This window comes from Mustela lutreola, chromosome 5 (assembly GCF_030435805.1).
Source record: "Mustela lutreola isolate mMusLut2 chromosome 5, mMusLut2.pri, whole genome shotgun sequence".
Taxonomy (NCBI): domain Eukaryota; kingdom Metazoa; phylum Chordata; class Mammalia; order Carnivora; family Mustelidae; genus Mustela; species Mustela lutreola.
Genome location: NC_081294.1, coordinates 48,821,565 through 48,842,353, shown reverse-complemented (window position 1 = coordinate 48,842,353; position 20,789 = coordinate 48,821,565). Strand labels below are relative to the sequence as shown.

Sequence of the window (20,789 nt, the reverse complement as noted above, 5' to 3'; positions counted from 1 at the left end):
CCCCGCTGAGCAGGGAGCCTGATGCGGGGCTATGTCTTTTATTTATCTGGCAGACAGAGATCACAGAGATCAGACAGAGAGGCAGGCAGAAAGAGGAAGGGAAGCAGACTCCCTGCAGAGCAAAGAGCCCAGTTCGGAGCTCTCGATCCCAGAACCCTGAAATCATGTCCCGAGCCGAAGGCAGAGGCTAAAACCACTGATCCACCAGATGCCCCTTAAAAATATAATCTTTTTAAAATGGAGTAACAAATCTGTGGGAGCGAGCTTAAATTTAAAAGGGTGGAGAGGTGGGGTACAAATTATAAGCATACACAGAAAGCACACAAAATGCAAGCCAAGATCCTAGAAGAGACAGATACAAGAAAGGGAAAGTCATCTGGAATCCAAAAGTCATAGTCTCCCATTTCCATCACCAATTCACCCCTGCATCTGCTCTGCACTACAGACTGACTATTCTATTATCAGATTACACAGCGCAAGGGCAGGATGGTGGTGGAGGGACTCAGTTCCACCACAATTTTTGCCCCTACAGGGCAGGATGCTTATTGTCTCCTCTTTGGTCCCAATTCCAAATTCCAGGGAAGGAATGAGAATGCCTAGTTTAAGTCAGGTACCCACAGTGGTCCAATTTACTAAGTTCAGTCGGTCAGGGCTATAGGATTCAAACACAACTACTGAGGACAATGGAAACAGGGCCAAAGAGAAGAAAAAAATCATTGTGACCTCGGCAGATGGCCCAAAAGGTGACTCTTAAACAGGTGTTCTGTTGACTAGAAGGGAGAGAGGAAAATAAGGAAGGAAGAAGAAAGGGAGAGAAGGAGGGAGAGACAAATCCAGATATATTTGGAGGGATTTCCTATAGTGTTACGAGCCAAACTGGAAGGTTAGGAATTGAGTGTCTTCCTGGAGAAACAACGAAACCCACTGGTAGTGACATCATCGATGTCCACATGCATGTGACGAGTATCTGCAAGTCAGCAGCACGGACAGGGACTCTTACCTCTGACAGCACATATGCCAATCAAAAGCAGAGATCTATAGCTTAGGAAATTAAAAAACAAAAACAAAAACAGGCAAAGAGTTCACTGAAGGAGCGCCTGGGGGTTCAGTCGGTTAAGCGTCTGCCTTCGGCTCAGGTCATGATCCCCGGGTCCTGGGACAGAGCTCCCTGCTCAGTGGAATGCCTGCTCCACCCTCTGCTCCTCTCCCTGCTCACGCTTTTGGGCTCCCTCACTCTCTCGCTCTCTCTCAAATAAATAGATAAATAAATAAAATCTTCAAAAGAAAAGACCTCCCTGAAGAACCCAAAACCAAAAATCTCCAATACCTGTCAGCGGCATCTGCTCCAAATACCCCAGGGGTCCGCAGTCTTCACAGTTCGTGTGTATCCAATCCTAGTGGGAGGCAAAGGAGAAACCCATGTCTGCTCACCCTGATGGGTCAACGTGCTCTTGCAGCAGACAATGGTCCTCAGCCTGTCAATAAGATTAAAGCCTCGGTCCAACCAACATTCCTCAAAGTGTGGTCCACATCAGTCTCAAACAAGAAATCTGCAATTAACGAGCTCTTCCCGTGCACAGCACCGCCACATCGTACTAGGGTAGGCAGCCCCTCAAATGAAGCTCAGGAATCCCCAAGCCACACCGTTTTACAGCTGCTCCCCCCCAACACTGTACCAGGTCGGGTCTATAGGACCAACAGCAGGAGTAACGGTATGTCACCTCCAAGATGAGGTTATAAAATGATTTCAGTTCTAGGCTTGATCTCTCTGTCATTCTCTGCCTTTCTTTCCGCTTCTCTCTTTCCCTCTCCCTCCCTCCATCTCTCCTTAGATCTCTCTTACTGGGGGAAACCATCCCAGGAGCAGCCCCGAGGAGAGAAGCTTGCGGTGGGAAACTGAAAGCCTCCTTCCAACAGCCCCATGAATCAGCTTAAGAAGGGGATACTCCAGCTCCTTCAGAACCTGAAGCACCAGCCCACAGCTTGACTGCAATACTGTGAGAGACTCTGAAATCAGAACCACTCAGCTAGGTCATTCCCAGATCCCTGACCCTCAGAAAACATGAGAGAGCATAAATGTCCATTGTTTCAAGCTGTTTGTTTTAGGGTACTCGGTTACACAGCAATAGATGGGGGGTACTGATAGCTAGTCTCTGTCCTGCATGCCCTTCCTCTCCCTGATTATGGCTCCTCACATCGAGGGATGAAGTTTATTTCTTTTTCCTCCAGTTAAATTTGGGTCGGCCCTGTGACTGATTTGCGCAATAGAAGCCTGCGGAAGTGACATTCTGAAATTTCTGGGCCCGTATCTCAGAGGACTAGCAGCTTCCACTTCCTACCACTTGGAACCCAGACACATGCTGTGAGCAACCAAAGCTGCGTGGGAAAGATATGTGGAGGGGAACCAAGGTGCTCCGTCTGGCATCCCCAGTGGAGCTCACAGCCAACAGCCAGCACTGCCTGTGTACCACGGGAGCAAACTGTCTTGGGCATCCCACCCAAATGAGCGCCCCAGACGGATGCAGCCTCCCCTAACAATATGTGAAACAAATTGCCCGGTCAATTGAAAGAATTGTGAGAATAATAAATGGTTCTTGTTGGTTTTTTTAAGATTTTTTTTTTTAAATTTATTTATTGGACAGAGAGAAAGATCACAAGTAGGCAGAGCAGGAGGCAGAGAGAGAGGAAGGGAAGCAGGCTCCCCCACTGAGCAGGGAACCCAATGCCGGGCTCAATCCCAGGACCCTGAGATCATGACCTGAGCCGAAGGCACAGGCTTAACCCACTGAGCCACCCAGGTGCCCGGGTTCTTGTTATTTTAAGTTACTAGTTTTAGGGGTAGTTTTTATGCAGCAATAGATAACAAAAACCCACTGCCTTAGGCTAATAAATTTATTCTTCAATTACATTCTGAGCATCAGTCTATAAGTGAGATATAGATATCTGTCCAAAGAACCTTTCCAGGCAAAGAATTCATGCCATGTAAGATAGTTCTGCACCTCATATCTACCCTGCATCCCCCATGATGTGGTATCCACCAGAAAACCACTTGGGCTTTTTGACATTGGCTCCCCCAAATTCATTCCTGATTCTAATGAAGAACTTCATTTCCCGAGCTCTCCTAGGTCCTAGCACTTCCCAAAGTACTTTACTTCTCTTGATTTATGAAATTATTATAGCAACTTTAGGAGCTACGTCCTGTGGTTAGCTCCATTCTCCATATGGGGACACTGGGCTGGAGAGGTAAGGAGGTTGCTGGAGCTCACACACAGCTAATACACAGCAGAGCCAGCAGTGGGACTTGGACACTCCACCTACACGTCCACACACCTAACCACAAGCCCATACTGCCATCAGTTCTATGAGGCAAGTTAGATGATGTTATTGCCTCTATTTTAGGGACAAGGACTTGAGGCTTAAGGACAGTGAGTCCCTGGCACAAAGTTCACACAGTTAATAAAGGGAAGAGCTAGGAGGAAAACTTCCACTAACACCTACGTTCTCTAACATACCCTTATTCTAGATCCCTACATTTGGAGAAAGTGCAGATTGCAGCCGAGTCTGGTCCAGTCACGTAATTTCAACTCTTACAGACTCCACTTTGTCAGGTATTTTAAGAACAAAGGTCAGTGAAACACACATCTGTGGAATAAACCCGGCAGCTCCTTAATCCTCCCCCACCTCCCTTTTGGAGATCCTCAGAACTTAGAAACATTCCCTTGAGTTCTTTAAATACTCGGCAAACATTTGGCCCATTTTCAGGGACTCAGAAGAAACTCACCATATTTAGAAGTTCTGAGAGAAAAAAAAAAAAAAAAAAGAGTCAGCAAACTCACAGATCTGCAAAAGAGAGGTACTACTCCCTCTGTGATTGCTTCCATCCTGAAAACCCTTTTGCTCTGCCCTTGTTTTAACGTCACTTCCATCCAGGAAATTTTTCACATCTATACCCACGAACAGTGAGAAAATAAAAGAAAATAAAATTTCCTATACACTATTTCATCTGGGTTTCATAAGCTTCTTTTAATAGCAAAAGGTATTTTACATATGTAGCATGATGGTTTATTGAGAATTTACTGCAGAATAATCTATGGGTCCGCCTCTTTGTCTATCAGGAAAGAATGAATGGTATTCACCCCTACCCAAAGTGCCTCTGTTCCAGGGCCAAAAAGGAAAGCTGCTTGACAGGGGTGGGGAATAGGAGGGCCCTGATTACAAACCCAAATCAGACTTGTAAGTCCTGAAGGCTTTGTCTAGGGTCAGGAGAGATGGGCTCTTTCTAATAAGGCTATAACTACTCAGTCAGCTGCCCAGAGGGGATTTGGGCAAGGCATTCTAGGAGCAACTAGTTTGCAACTAACTAGTTTATTCTAGAGTGAAGAGGAGTGGTCGGTCACTTGGTCCTTTGGTACTTTAAGAGTAATCTAAGGTAAGATTCCTCAGACCAGTGGGTAGGGGATAAGGAAGAGTTGACCCTCTTCACACATCGGGTCTATGGGGCATGGCCTCAGGAACCTCAGCAGCAATCCATCTCTATCCATCTTTGCATTGATGCTAATAGAAATCAATGCAAAGTGTTCTGGGGAACTCCATTAGGTTTTAAAAGGTCCTGCATACATGGTTTATAGCACATAGCTCATCTGTATGAAGTTGAGGCTTCACATTACAAATAAAAGCTATTCAAGCTATATTTAGTCAAAAATAAGAATTTTTTATAGAATAACATGATGGCGGTTTCTTCTCTGTCAGTCAGAATTCAATCAGATAACAGAACCACTCTCAGCATTATAGAATAGAAAATGTATTTAGGATAGAAATGATACCTTGCACAGCTGTGGGAGTCACTGGGGAAGAAATGGTCTGAAAAGGGCAACTGGAGGATCAGGAAAGCCACTAACCATTCTTCCTGAAACCCTAGGCTGGGGGACAAGCCAGGGTGGTGGGAAGCAACGAGGATACTGTAAAGCTTATGCCTACTAATGCCCACTAATGCCTGTTTTATCTCTTCTCCCTTCATAAGAGTCCCACTTGCACCCATCTAAAGGACAGAAATGAACCCCAAATTCTACCCTTTGGAGAAGCTACAGTGCTCTGGCTTCCACTGGAGAGAAAAGATCCTCATTCAAACTCCTTATTTCATGCCTATATGTAAGAAGTGACAATGGTATTCTAATTTTACTTCTCTGCAGGAGTTCTCATGCAGAACAAACCTTCAAGCCTCAACTTAATTGATTTTGACTTTATTGATTTTACAAAACTTCCGGAACAGTGAATGGGTGAGTGATGGTTTTGAAACATGTTTCTGAGTTCTCCCACAAAAGGTACGATCTAATTCAACCTCTCCTCGATTATAGGCTGACCACAGTGACTTCTTCAAAGGGATAGAATGCAGCAGAAAGTGACGCCATGAGACCTAGGAGGTTAGATGACAAAAAGCAATACAACTTCTACTTGTCTTTTTCTCTCTCTTTAGAACATGTGCCTCTGGAGCCCTGTGCTATCATGTAGGAATTCCAATTACCCTGAAGCTGCCTGCTAGAGAGATTACACAGACCTTGCAGAGCTTGAAAGAGATGTCAGAGGAGCCCTGGTTGATCCAGCCCCTGGTTGTTCAAGATTCCCAGCCTAGGCAAGGAGCAGCTTTCAAATGACTCCCCTCTCCAATGGCCAAGCTGCCCCAGCCCACACCAAGGAGAGCAGAAATGCGCTTCCTCCACTGAGCGTTATTCAAAATGCAGTTGTGTGAGCAAAAGAAATGTTACTGAGAGGTAAGTCATAAGTTTTGGGATGGTTTATCACACAGCATTTTTTTTCTTTTTTCTTTTTTTTTGTTTAAGATTTTATTCATTTATTTGACAGAGAGAGACAGAGATCACAAGCAGCAGAGAGGCAGAAAGAAGCAGGCTCTCTGCTGAGCAGAGAGCCCAATGTGGGGCTCGATCCCAGGACCCTGGGATCATGACCAGAGCCGAAAGCAGATGCTTAATGGACTGAGCCACCCAGACACCCCTATCACATAGCATTTTTAATTGAAAGAGGAAGCAAAGCAATTTTCCAAATAAGCTATAAAGTGCTAACTTCAAGTAAAGTACAAAGATAAAAGTGCAAAAAAAAAAAAAAAAAGATAAAAGTGCATATATGCCAACACATGGCTATGGAAGTTCATTCATGTGTCCCTCATCTACCCATCCAACAAATACATATGAACTGTCTGTGTGCTGAGAACTCAGTGGCAAAGACAGAAATGGTCTCTGCCTTGACAAAGTCTCATGCTTCAGCCTACTGTGGATTAAAGAGACGCTGAAGGAGTGATTTATGAGTGTTACAAATGGGGAAGCCTGGGATGCTCTGTCAGATAATAAGTCATATGTCTTTTCTAGAAATTTCTTAAAGATGTATTCCTCTTAGTCAGAGTCTTTTAGAATCTGGCAATGTTCTGGATATACAGAGCAAGAGAAGAGATAGAGATTTACAAGTTCCGCAAATGCAGGCCACCTGTGTCACAGAGGTATACGGTGGCTGCTTTCAACTGTGGCAGTCAGCTGTCCTTCCTCTGAATCAAACACACATAAACAAGAGGCCAATTGTATGCCCTTCCTGAACCTACTTTGAAATTATTTATAATGATGAAACTATAAGATCATTTTGTCTAAGAAACACTGCTGTGCAGAGTGGCCATAGTTTGGTTGCACATCGAAATTATGCACAAGGTCTATATTAGAAGCTAAAAGCTTTCTCATCAGGCTGCTGATAATGAAGTTTGCTAACCATTCTAGTGCATAAAGTAGAATTATGAAAACTGATTCAGTCTAATTATCAAAGGGTCGGAGTTTTTCCACCATTCTCAAAATGTAGCCATTGAAGCAGCTTGAAAACTCGTTGTCCAGAATTTAAATTGCCTATTGCCAAGGCTCAGTGACTGTTCCAGGAATGAACAAAAGTGCTTAAAATCTCCGGACTGTTTGATTACAGGTACCTATCTGCCGTTTGCTCGGTCATGTACAACTGTGCAATTAAAACAAATGGTGGCACATAAATGGCTGACTGAGGTAGATTTGGCCTGTGGCAGAGTGCCAGTCTGTTCGAAGGAAGTGTCAAGCACAGTGGGGAAAACAATGAACACAAAAGACACACAGGCCCCCATGCAAGAGACCCTCGTGAAGCTTATAGTCTAGTCGGGAGAAAGACAAGCAAACGGCATCCATAAGACAGTGTGTAAGAGCTGTGTTGCAAAGGATCAATGGCGTGAGAGGACAGAAAGTTACCCTGAGGGAGCAACCTCTACACTGAAGGTTGTGTAGGAGTCAGCAAGCCCAAGTGTGGGGAAACAGAGGAGAAGAAATCCTGGTTCAGGCCGAGTCAGGTACAAGCTAGGACCCAGGAAAGACTCAGAATGTTAGAGGAACTAAAAAAAATTCAGAATGGTTGGGAGATTAGGAGACAAAATGGTGGAAGATGAGGCTGGACAGGTAGGGAAAAGGGTTTCGGCTGGGTCGTGAAGGACCTTATAAGCCATTTTAAAGAGGTTCAATTTTCTGTGCCTAAGATTTCATTTCTGACATGAAAAAGATGAGTTTAGCTAGCCCCTCAGATTTATTCTGTAAAAAGATACTCACTTTTATGAGGATCTCCAAAAATCAAGTAAATGGAAGAATCAGTTCTTCTCTGGCCTGAGGTTAATCAGTTCTTCTCTGGAGTTCCCACTGTCATGCTCACATTTTTGTCTTCCCAAGACAGTGAGCAATTTACTCCTTTACCCACTCAGCCCTGACCTCTCTCTGACCAGCAGATTGGAGAGGAAGGACACAGAATGAAGTCTGAAAGCTTGAAAAATATCATTTTTTGTTCTTAAGAGAGAATCATGCAACAAAAAGGGTAGGGAGTACTGTTTCAGACAAGCACAAGACGAAGTAAATATTGAGAGTTTAGAATTGTCAAAGATTTTATTTTTAGCATAAGAAAGACTCCTGCACAGAACACTTATGCCTTTTATCTGGTTCTCAGAAAAATCATCTATCTTATAGTTTACTACACAGCACATGTCAATACACTACCAGCACTTGGCAGCCACCCTTTACTGCAGGCAAAGTCATCACTTACTGCCGGCAAAGTCATTAGGCATCTGTAAATTTACTAAGTAAAGGAATGACCTCCTCTCCTGAATGTTGTTGACCTGTATGCAGAAAGGACCTGAGCCAAGTGTAGCATGCCTCCTAGATTGAGTGCTAGGCATTTAGTGCACCTAGTATGGTACTAGGCGGTGAGAAAAATAAGGGATGAATTCAATACAAGTCATAGTCTGCTGGAAGTCCAGACACAGGTCTGATGACAAGGGACAGGCAGAACTTAGAGAGCAAAATCTTTACACTGGCCTGTTTCCTGAGCTAACCAGAGAAAACTCATAATAAGGAAACTCCTTAACACTAAGCAAAAAGACAAGTATTAGTATTAGTTCTCTATTGCTACTATAATAAATTACCACAAAGTAGTGGCTTAAAACAACACAAATTATCTTATATTTACAGTTCTAGAGATTAGAAGTCCAAAATGAATCTTAAGGACCAAAGCCAAGGTGTCAAGAAAGCTGTGTTCCTTCTGAAGGCTTTACAAGATCCATCCCTCTCCTTCTCCTGATTCTAGAGGCTTTGCACATTCCTTGGCTCATGGACCCCTTCCCATCACTCAGTCCTGCTGTCTTATCTCCTTCTCTGACCCTCCATCTTCCCCTTATAAGAGTCCTTATAGGGGTGCCTGGGTGGTACAGTTGGTTGAGCACCCAACTCTTGGTTTCAGCTCAGGTCATGAGTTAGTTCGCAGTTGTGAGACAAAGCTCCACATCAGGCTCCACGCTCTGTGGGGAGTCCACTTGAGATTCTCTCTCTCTCCTTCCCTCTCCCACAGTCCCTCCCACTCATGTTCTCTCTCCCTCTTTATCTCTCTCAAGTAAATAAATAAATCTTTATTTAAAAAAAAAAAAAAGAATCCTTATAATTACACTGGGTGCACCCAGATAATTCAGGATAATTTCTGTTTCAAGATTCTTACCCTACAACCATAACATTCTTCTTTTTTTCTTTTATGTCAATATAAATATAAAAGGGGAGAAAAATCCTTAATTTCATCACATCTCACTCCCCCTTCTGTCATGTAAAGAAACACTGTCACAGGTTCCAGGGGTTAAGGCATGGATATCTCTGGAGGGCCATTATTCTGCCCACCACAACACGAAGAGAACAATCGGTAAAATCGGAGAGGGTGAGATTCTGTCTGGTCTGTTCAACGTCATCCTCACACAGTACCTGCCTGGCTCATCATCAGTAATCAGCATACACCAGTTGAGCAACTGAATAAATAAATAAGGAAAGAGAAAGAATGTGCTATTTCTTGCGCTAACTCCTCATGTGAATAAGGAACAGATGGTTCCAAAATCTGTAATTTGCTGTCTCTTAAAAATCTGAAGGACTGGGGTCCCTGGGTGGCTTAGTAGGTTAAGGCCTCTGCCTTCCGCTCAGGTCATGATCCCAGGGTCCTGGGATCAAGCCCTGCATTGGGCTCACTGCTCAGCAGGGAGCCTGCTTCCTCCTCCCTCTCTGCCTGCCTCTCCGCCTACTTGTAATCTCTGTCTGTCAAATAAATAAATAAAGTCTTAAAAAGAAAAATCTGAAGGACTGAATGCATACTGAGTATCAATTTGGAAAGATGAAAGAAAAAGTTCTGGAGAATGGTGTTGGTGATGGTTGCACGAGAGGATGAATGTATTTAATGCCACTGAGCTATACACTTCAACTTGGCTAAAATGGTCAATGTTATTTATATTTTACCACAATGAAAGAATACAAAGAAGTCAACTCAAGGAAAAAACTACACAATGGGCCTTAACCAAAATAATACCTGACTTTGGATATCCCTCCTAGAATAATTTCCTGGAGAGAAAGGTGTGGTGTATCTTCAATCCTGGGTCTGAATCTTCTCATCATTTTGTTTTCCTCTTAAAGCATTGGAATTTGTGACAGGTCATGTTCATTATGAAAAAATGCTTTCCTTTTGCTTTTTAAGCTACATTAACGTAGGAGAGATGAGTCAAGCAAGCAGATTTGGGGGGAGCCTTTGGTTAGTTTATTTTTCTAAGTATTTTCATTTGTCCACATCATGATTTTAAACTCATACACACACACATTCCCTCTCTCTAATGCACTACAAACACACACACACACACACACACACACACACACACACACACACATACACTCACACACAAACCTGCACAAGAAGTCAGAGCTTTGCTCAGACCCAATGACTCTGTGAAGTGAATTTTTCACTGATTTATCAGTTCATTTGAGCCAACTGCAGACACAGCCTCAGAAAGACCATTCTCAGAATAGATGGTCAACTTTTATCCCAGAGCAACAACTAGGAACCAATTAGAGTCATTCTCTTCAATGGGGCTTATTATTGGTGCTAATCTGTGAATAGAAGAGTCCAATTGTGAGGAAGGTTAGCAACCCCAAATAACATGCCCATGAGGTTTATTAGGCTTCTGCCAACACCTTTAGGCTGCCTTAATTGCTTCTTCAGGGCTGATTTCACACAGAGAATGGAGTCATTTCCAGTGCTCTAGTCTAGTTCTCTCAGTTTCAGGTATGGAAGGCAGGGAAGAGCACAGAAAACTTGGGTCACTTTACTAAACCTATAAAAGAGGTATTTTAAGGAACTTCCACAACATTGCACAACTAAAGTCAGTAGAACAGAACCTGGGGCCCAAATCTGTCTTACTCAAAATCTATTACATTTCTACTACATCACACACTAACCCACTCCTGAAGAGTCAACCCTCAGAAAAAGAACGAGCCAATGTGAGCCTTCAACAAATATTGTTCAGTTCTTCCTATATCTTGGTCCCCTTTCAGCAGCCCTCCTTACCATACTCTTACAGGAGTCCAGTCACCTGCCACACATACCCATTAAGGAATAAAGCAGTTGGTGAGATGAACATCTAAGTCAACTACAGCTAGAACGAACCGGGTGCCTGGACCTATGTTAAATGTTTCACACGTGTTATGAAGAATATTTTGTAAAGTCTTATTCTTAGATATGATTGGTGATGCTGAGGTCTGAGAAATCATCAGCAAAACCAGAGCCTAAATTTATGACACCAGACTGAGTCCTGGGCCTTTCTATTTCACCACATTGCCCTTGGGGCCAAAACATACAACTCCATCTTCCTCACCACAGTGAATGTCAGTAAGTGGAGTACAATATTGACTTTGTCATATAAACAAAGCAGGCAAGGGAAAGAGTAAAGATGGCAAAAGAACAAGGAGCCCTTAGCCAAGGGAAGAAAGGACTTTTCTATGAACAAAGCTCTCTTACATTTTGCTTTCAAAGAATTTCTTTATAGCAGCAAGGACTCTATGAAATACATTTGTGTTGGAAAGCAGAAGAATGCATCAATATTTCTTCTGTGTTTTCTGTCTTGGGTTGAAGGAGTGTGGCAGAAATTGTTCCTTCCATCAGGAAGCTAACCCTGATTCTGGCAGATAAATAAGATAAGACAGATCCAGAGTCAGTCCTGATAGCGTCCCAAAGTCCTCTCGCTCCTCTGACCAACATCTTAGAAAACTACATCAGATGTTTCCTAAGAGATTTGCTCACAAGAGGTTCATTATTTTTTTAATCAGGCTGGAGTAAAAATCCCCCTCTAAAACGGAGGGAAGGGGGGCCTACCCCTTGGATGGCTTGGTGTTATTTCCTATCTCAAGATCTCCAGGGCTGAGAGTGCTTACCCTAGAGCACCCCCTTGCAAAGTTGGTGAAGGGGGTGGTATGCAGGGAAAAAAGACTTTTCAAGGAGATTCAGGTCAAAGGAGCAAGAGGAAACTCAAGCTGGACCTTGATTTTTCTTTTCTTTTACTCCGCCAATGAAACCACCCAGGAAGTTGCTTCTATAGACCAAAAAAACCTGACGGTTTGAAAGGAAGGATTCTAAGTGCTTCCTTTTCAGCTTTGTGAAAAGAAATCCTTTTCTCTGAAATTAAGCACAGAAGCAAGCTAACACCACCAGACAAGTGGTAAACAACTTTGACAGAAATTAATCAGGACAAATCAGTGTGGCAGGGATATTTGGTCTCCCATGGAAGTGTCAGAAAATCATACAATTGTCAGACAGTAAGTGTTTAGCCTGGAAGCCAGGACAATGCAGGAAACTTCTCATGGATGAAATTAATACACAGGAAACCCCTCGGTGGGCAGGAGGTACTTTCCAGAGAAGTTTGTGCCTGAGCTTAGGAAGAATCAGAGTCAAATGCAACAGACAGTTCCGGGACCAAGCTAAGCTGACCAACAGCATGGTTTTTATGCATATCACTTGAGCTTGTAAAATTTAAAGAGTTGAAGCATTAAATCTTCCACAGACAAGTCTCCTGGAGAGCCTGTTTCTGTTCTCTTGCTGATTACAGCATGTGAAAACCCCAAGCAAAGTGGCAAAAAAATTCTACTTCATCTGACTGCCATCAAGCTAGACTCAAATTGTGAAGTTACCTGAAGCTTCATGATGAAACTGGAAAATAAAACACCTGGGTTCCCATAATGGCCTGGCTGCCGTCCCCATGGGGAATCAATGCCAGACCTTATTTCTTTCCTCTGAAAAGTGAGGGCTTTGATGAGAGTCTCTAGCATTCCTTTAGGCCTTCACAATCTAGATTTCTAAATTCGTCTCTGGCCCCTTTTATTTCCCTCTATTCCAAGTTCTCCCCTCCCCCGCCAGTCACTTGCCTACTATATTCCAAGGCAGAAGACTGACCCATGATAATGTCTGTAAATGTTATTTGATTCAGAATACACACACACACACACACACACACACACACACACACAGCCAAAGGATAAAGATTTTACAATCTTCATTTTGCAGAGCAAAAGCTGAGACTCAGAGGGATTAAAGCATTTGCCCAAGATCGAAGATCAAGAAGAGGGTTGCTTTGGAATTTGAATCCAGGACCATCTAACTCTGAAGTTCACATTCTCCTTGCTGTAGACTGTATCCTACAGTCTCTCTCTGTGGCTCTGGACCTTTCTTATGAGTCCCAGGGCAAATGGCTCTTTTTCTCTCAGCTTGAAACTCCTAAGGAACAAACCTCTGTTCCCCATCAAAGCCCGTATGTCCTCTCTCTGATTTCCTCAAATATCTATCAGTTTTGCACACATTTTCTTTATAACTGAGAGGGGATAACCTATTCTAATTACCTATTCCAACCCACTTATAAAAAAAAGAGGAAGAGGGGTGCCTGGGCAGCTCAGTCCATAAAGTATCCAACTCTCGGTTTCAGCTCAGGTCATGATCTCAGGGTCATGAGATGGGGCCCGGCACTGAGTTCCACACTGAGCATGGGGCCTGCTTAAAATTCTCTCTCTCCCTCCACCCCACCCGTGCTCTTGCTCTTTCTCTCTCTTAAAAAAAGAAAAAAAAAAAAAAAAAAGGAAGAAACTGAAGCCCAGACAGGAAGCATTTTCTCATACAAAGAGTATTTACATATAAGGCCCATTTTAAGCTTTTTTTCAGTTTTAAGCTATCACACAGTCATGACTACTAAAATATCACTGAACTGTCTCTGATTAATGACTTAACTCTCATAGATAATAATTTTTTACAAATAAGATACATTTTCTACCATAACAAAAGGAATACAGGCTTATTATTATTATTTTTTTTTAATACAGGCTTATTTTTGACAATTTGGAAACTAAAGCAAAGTAGCACAAGAAAGAAATCCTTCATAAATCATCAAAGAAGGGCACTATTAAGTTTACCAAATTTACTTCCAGTACTTTTTCTTTCTCTTTCTTTTCCTTGGCATCATTTCAGTTTTATTTTTTTATCAAGCTTTTTTTCTGAGTATAAAAATAATACGTGGTCCACAAAGAGATACCATTGTACACCCAACAGAATGATTAAAATTTTTAAAAAGATGAACACCATCAAATATTGGCAAGGGTATGGAGCAATCAGAACTTGCTTACATTGTTGGCAAAAGTATAAAATGGTATAACCGCTTTGAGAATGGGCCTGGACTTTTCTTACAAAACTAAATACAGGGGCACCTGGGTGGCTCAGTGGGTTAAAGCCTCTGCCTTCAGCTCAGGTCATGATTCCACGTTCCTGGGATAGAGTCCTGCATTGGGCTCCCTGCTCAGCAGGGAGCCTGCTTCCCTTCCTCTCTCTGCCTGCTTCTCTGCCTACTTGTGATCTCTCTCTGTCAAATAAATAAATAAAATCTTTTAAAAATAAATAAATAAATAAAATTTTTTTGAAAACTAAATACATGCCTACTCTATGACCCAGAACTATACCCAGGGATTTACCCAAGAGGAAAAAAACCTATGTCCACAAAAGGACTGTATAAGAATGTTAATAACAGCTTTATTTATAATAGCCCCAAACTGGAAATAGCCTAGGTGTCCATCAATAGGAGAACAGAAATACCAACAGTGGTACATGTGTCCCACCCCAGCAACAGAGAGGAACAAACTACTGGTATATGCAATAGCATGGGCAAATCTCAAAAACATTATGTCGAATTAAAGAACTTTACATAAAAGTCTGCATCCTGTATGATTCCGTTTACATGAACTTCTGTGACAGGCAAAACTAGCCCATGCCAGAAAAATACAAGCACAGAAGTTGCTTTGGGGAAATGGACTGACCCGGAATGAAGGTACTTTCCAAGGTGATGATGATGTTCTGAATCTTGCTAAGGATTAGTCAAGTAGATGTATTTGTCAGAACCCACTGAATGGTACACAGAATTTGTGCACGTCGTCTTACAAGTAAATCTTACCTTATAAGGAAAAAAAAAGGTACACGACAAATACTGAATTTTAACAGTAATGCATGATGAAATATTTGGGTACAGGTATACTGAGGCCAACAACTTATTTTGAAATGCATCAAAAAATAAAATGGATAAGGAAGGAAATGGGTAGATAAGTGATGGAGTGTAATAAAATGTTAACTGTAGAATCTAGGTGGCGGATATAAGCGTATTCACTAAAAAATTTTTTCCTATTTTCTGTATGTTTGAGAATCGTCATAATAAAATGTCGGGGAAGGGGAAAAAAGGAAAAGGAAAAAACGAGGAAGTATGGGAAACTCAAAAAGTTCAGAGAAAACAAGACTCTCCCAAAACACTGATGCCGAACAACAGTATTGAAAACAACAGTGAATTACTCTCCCTCCTTTTCTCAATACTTAGGGATGTGGGTGGGTGTTTTACAAAATTAGTACCAAACAGATATAAATCTTCATATTTGAAGTAGCATTTTATGAACAGTACTTTCCCAGGCAATTAAATATTCTTCAAAAATACTGTATTATAATTTACTTCAGTTTATTTTGAATATTTTAGGTTATTTTTCACTGCTGTAAGTAAATGACAGCTTGACAAACATTCATGAGTAAATAGGCATTTTGTCTAAGACCTTACAGCCACCTAATGCTGTTTGCAAAAGGAAATACTTTCCAAAGCAAGACAGCACTGAGGTTTAAAGGGTGGAAATACATCCACCTCTACCACCTACTGTCTTTCCTTAGGAAATGTACTGAGTCTCCCTAGATCTATTTCTTCTTCTGTGCTCCAAGGTAGTATTCTGGAAGTGCCTAGCACTGTGCCTGGTACATGATTAACTCCCAGTAAATGGCAGCTGTTATTATTTCATGTTATTTGTGCACGGCGACAGCTAATTGAGAATATTTCTGACAAAAGAAATATTCAGGGAGACACAGCAAGAAACATAGATTATAACAAAAACCTGTCTAGCTTGACTTAGTATCCCCATATCTTGCAATTTCAATCCTGTAAGAGGTACTCAATAAATATAAGCCGAATAAATTGGTAATGAATGAATGTATAAATAAGAGGGTAGGTACCTGACTTTAATTTACCTAGCCACGAGGGCAGCCTCAACTTCCCTTGTAAGCTTTTCCTGCCCCTATCCCTCTGGAAGCCCCTGAACACATCTCCTTTGTTAGCTGAAATTGCACGGGATGAGTTAACCTGGAGACCAGAGTCCAAAGTCTGGCCTTTATCTCTAACTAGCCATGTGTCTTTGGACTAAGATACTGGTAGAAAGAAAGAAAAGTAAGAAAGAAAGAAAGAAAGAAAGAAAGAAAGAAAGAAAGAAAGAAAGAAAGAAAGAAAGAAAGAAAGAAAGAAAGAAAGAAAGAAAGAAACCATTATTCTATGAGTATTACAACAGTCTCTAATGAGACTGCTACTATAAAATAGAATGACAGAACATGTCATGACCCCCCTTGTTCAGATGTGAAAACTGAGGCCCAGAGAAGTGAAATTATTTATCCAAATTTCCTCCTCCAGACCAAGAGGCAATCAAGTAAACAACCTCCACAGGCTCTTCTGGCTCTAAGGGGCGTAGGCTGCAAAGAGTTTCCCCCATAGATTACCCTTCCGGCTACATCTTTCTGAGGGCCCTCCCACTCTCTTCTGCTTCCCCAAAGTCAGCTATGCCAAGCTATGCTAGGGATTTTTGACAACAGAGGGGGCTGCCGAGACAAACCAGGCTTTCGCCAAATAAGGAAGAGAAGTGTGCCATCCTACTGAGACGCAGCCCAAGTTCCTCATCCCACCCTGAATTCTGTGAAGCCCCTTGAGGCACAGTAGTACAAAATACTCTTGAAATCAGTGGTACGAAATATAATCCACGACGAATATGTGCTCTGGTCCTCACTCTGCCAGTAACAACCTGTCATCCCAGGAAAGTCCCTTCACAGAAATGTAAAAAAGTCCTTGCTCAGGGGTTCTCAAACTTGGCTGTGCATCAGAATCTCCCAGATTTTACTGAACACACACAATGCAGGCGGATACACACACTCCCCAGCAATTGTCATCCCCACTATGTTCTTAGACATGGACGTGTAAGGCATGCCTTTGTCTGCATCTCCTTCCTGCTATTTGCAAACAAAGTTCAAAACTTTCATGCTCTGAGCAGTGGGGAGAAAGGATTTGGTTCTAAAGGTTCCTGCTTTCACAGGATTATTCTGGGATTTCTGTGCCAGGATGGTGACTTCACATGCCATACTGGCACTGGTAGCAAGTCCATCTATGGGGGGAAGTTTAATGTTGAAAATTTCATCCTAAAGCATATGGGTCCTTCCATCTTGTCCATGGCAAATGCTGGACCCAACACCAATGGTTGCCAGTTTTTCATGTGCACTGCCAAGACTGAGTGCTTGGATGCCAAGCCTGGGCTTTGTCACGATTAAAAAAAAAAAAAAGGCATGAATATTGTGGAAGCCCTGGAGCACTTCGGATTAAGGAACATCAAGACCAGCAAGATCGTCACCATTGCTGACCATGAACAATCTAATAAATCTGATTTGTGTTTTAACCATCAGACCATTCCTTCTGTAGCTTAGATGAGCCCCGCTTCATCCTTATCTGCTCAAAATATCCCAAAATCTTTGTGTTCTCATTGCAGTTCTATGGGTTTCATATTTGTCTTACCCCCTCCAACTCTAGTTGGATTGCAGAGTTAAGTTGATCATATAAAATAAGAACTAAACAGAAGAAAAAGAAGAATGAGGAGAAGTAGGAGAAAACACACAATCCAGGCCCCATCTTAGACCTATTACTCTCCCAGAATCTTCAGGGGTGGAACCTGGAAATCTATAAGATCCTAGGCCTTTCTAATACAAAGACATTTTTGGAAGCCACTAAATTAGATAAATTCAAGGTTCTCTTTTTCATTCTGAGATGTAAACTCGAAATGGATCAACCTCTCTCCTGCTCCCATAAAATACAATGCCTTATATTTCTGGTTTACAGATGCCTAGAGAACTGTCTTGAGAATGATTTGAAGGCAGAACTGTACAGCAGAAACAGAACATGAGCCACAAATGTGAGCCACATTTACAATTTTACATTTTCTAGTAGCCCTTTAAAAAAAAAAAAAGTTAAAAGAGAGGTGCCTGGCTCAGTCAGTTAAGTGTTTGCCTTCAGCTCAGGTCATGTTCCCAGGACCCTGGGACTGACCCCATATCAGGCTCCCTACTCAGGAAGCCTGCTTCTCCTTCTGACACTCCCCACTCTGGTGCTCTCTCTCTTTCTCACTCTCTCTAAAATAAATAAATATATATATATTTTTAAGTTAAAATAAGGGGCGCCTAGGTGGCTTAATGCGTTAAGCCTCTGCCTTCGGCTCAGGACATGATCTTGGGGTCCTGGGATCCAGCCTTGCATCAGGCTCTCTGCTTGGCAGGGAGCCTACCTCCCCCTCTCTCTCTCTGCCTGCCTCTCTGCCTACTCGTGATCTCTCTCTCTGTCAAATAAATAAATAAAATCTTTAAAAAAATAAAAATAAATTTTAAAAAATAAAAAGCTAAAATAAACAGGTAAAATTAAGCTTAATACATATTTTATTGAACCCAATCTATCATTTCAACTTGCAATAGATGTAAAATTAATTGAGATATTTTACATTTTTTTCTTTTGTGAGGTCTTCATGATCTTGTTGTATTTTACAACATTAATCAACTTGGACCAGCCACATTTTAAATGCTTTGTAGCCACATGTAACCAACATTAACCCACATTAGTCAGAGCTATTAAACCACATCAATAGGAGGTGGTGCGATAATCAATTAGTAGTGTCCATGATGAGTAGGGTTCTGGTGGGGGGAAGGCACATGTGCCCTACAGTAGTCATCACTGGGTAGTGAACACCAAATGACCAAATTTCTAGTTCTCCAGAGATCAGGCAAAAGGACAAAGGTCAGAGGGGACTCAGCCTAGGACTCACTCATACGAGGGGACAGAAATCCACACTAGTGTTTAGTGGTTAGAAGCACTGCAATCGACTGTAACAAACATTAAAATAAGTAAGACAACGATTAAGCCAGGAGGGAATAGAATAAACCCAAGCACCAGCACTTGAGAATATATGTTGTTTCTTTCTATGAAAATAACCTTCTTAACTCAGGGTCAATGTAATGAGCCTACTGAAGGGCTCCCGCTTGATTTATAAGGAACATCCACAGCGTGGTCGAATATCCAGTAGGAGAGATAGTCAGTTGATACACAGGGCAGAACAAGTAGGGAAGGAAGATGCCTAGACCATGAAAATCATAATGTAATCAGGAATAATGAAAGATCATATTTAGAAGTTATCATTTAATAAAAGCACTCTAGGGATGCCTAGGTGGCTCAGTGGGTTAAGCGCCTGCCTTCGGCTCAGGTCATGATCCCAGCGTCCTTGGATCAAGTCCCACATCGGGCTCCTTGCTCGGCAGGGAGCCTGCTTCTCCCTCTGCCTCTGCCTCTGCCTGCCTCTCTGCCTGCCTGTACTCGCTCGTGCTCTCTCTTTCTGACAAATAAATAAATAAAATCTTAAAAAAAAATAATAAATAAAAATAAAAAAATTTAAAAAACACTTTACTATCCTTTTTCATTTTTTCCTTATGACATGGCGCAAGCAGGTAGGGTACACATCCCCATTTCAGAGGGAAACTGAGGTTCAGAGAGCTATGTGTTTGCCTAAGTCTCATAGTCAGGGAGTAAACAGCGTAGTTTCTCCACACGAAGCTCTCTGGTCCATATGGGAATTCAACCCTAGCCTCATTATCCGTGAACTCTGGCCAGCTACTCACCTGATACAGCTATTAATACCATTAATTCACTTTTCAAAGGCCTTTCCTCTTCTAATAGATTAAGACCCAGTTAGCTTTCTATCCACCCCCTCCCCTGTGTCTGCATCTGTGCCTCTGCTCTCTCTAATCATGTGTCTCCCTGGAAGGTGTAAATGCCTTTGCCTGAGGCAAGGATGCCTTTTCTACAGCACCACGTGGAGCTGACAGCCAGCTGGTAACAGGAGAGCAGCACTTTCCTCTGCCGGCTGAGTCCATATAACAACTTGCAAAGTCACTCAGGGAGGCATGGAAGGGTTTTGAACAGAAAAGTCGTGTGATGAAATGAGCCGGACAGCTGAAGAGGAAAGAAGAAGAATAAGAAATAAAAAGAGGAAGAAGGGAAGAACAGTTAATAGTCCATATTGGCTCTTTTCTCATTCAGCTCTTAGCTTCTGTGACTTCCTCAGAGAGGCCTTACCTGTCCAATCTTTTTAACGTAGCCTTCCCAACATCCTATCAGACGATCGTTCTTTGATTTGTGCACACCATCTGTCACGCTAGGATGTCTTTGTTATCACCTGTCACTTACCCCAGGTTGACTGTAAAGTCCATGAATGCACAAACCTTACCTGTTTTATTCACTGCTCAATCTGCAGATATTGTAGCCACCCCTGGCCCATAGTAAACACTCATTAACTATCATTTTAGTAAATGAATGAGAGGCAGAACTAAGTACTTAACATCATTTACTAGTTATATCACTGAATCATCACATTAATCCAAGGAATCAAGTCTTACATCTGCATTTTACATGCTTTAATAATCTAAGCATGAGGTGATTAAGTGTTTATAATCTGCATACTGTGAATTCACTAGTGATGTCCTAATCCTCCAAATCCAAAACCCTCTTAAAGAAACCTTCCCTCATTCATTCTAGTCTTGTTTCAACACTGGGGACTGTTGACCCTGGGTTCCCCCTAGAAAATCTCTTTAGGAGTCCATTCAGTCAGTCATTTAACAGAAGTTTGTGAAGCACTGACTATATGCCAATCAATTAATTATAAGAGCGGAGGGGGAAAAGTTTTGGCCAAGCAGAAGTTGGAAAGGGGCCTAATACAACAACGTTTTTCTCCTTATCATTTCTTTTCAACTTT

The 20,789-nt window shown here is 42.1% G+C and overlaps 1 long non-coding RNA gene and 1 pseudogene across 1 annotated transcript; both read left to right on the top strand.

Annotated features, from left to right (window-relative positions):
- The first annotated feature begins 4,258 nt into the window (after positions 1 to 4,258).
- Positions 4,259 to 14,314, top strand: LOC131831844 (uncharacterized). Its single transcript, XR_009353821.1, has 3 exons — positions 4,259 to 4,429; positions 5,474 to 5,768; positions 12,910 to 14,314. It is a non-coding gene; the product is annotated as an uncharacterized LOC131831844 (long non-coding RNA).
- A 778-nt stretch (positions 14,315 to 15,092) lies between these two features.
- On the top strand, positions 15,093 to 17,427 carry LOC131831131 (peptidyl-prolyl cis-trans isomerase A-like; annotated as a pseudogene).
- The last annotated feature ends 3,362 nt before the right edge of the window (positions 17,428 to 20,789 follow it).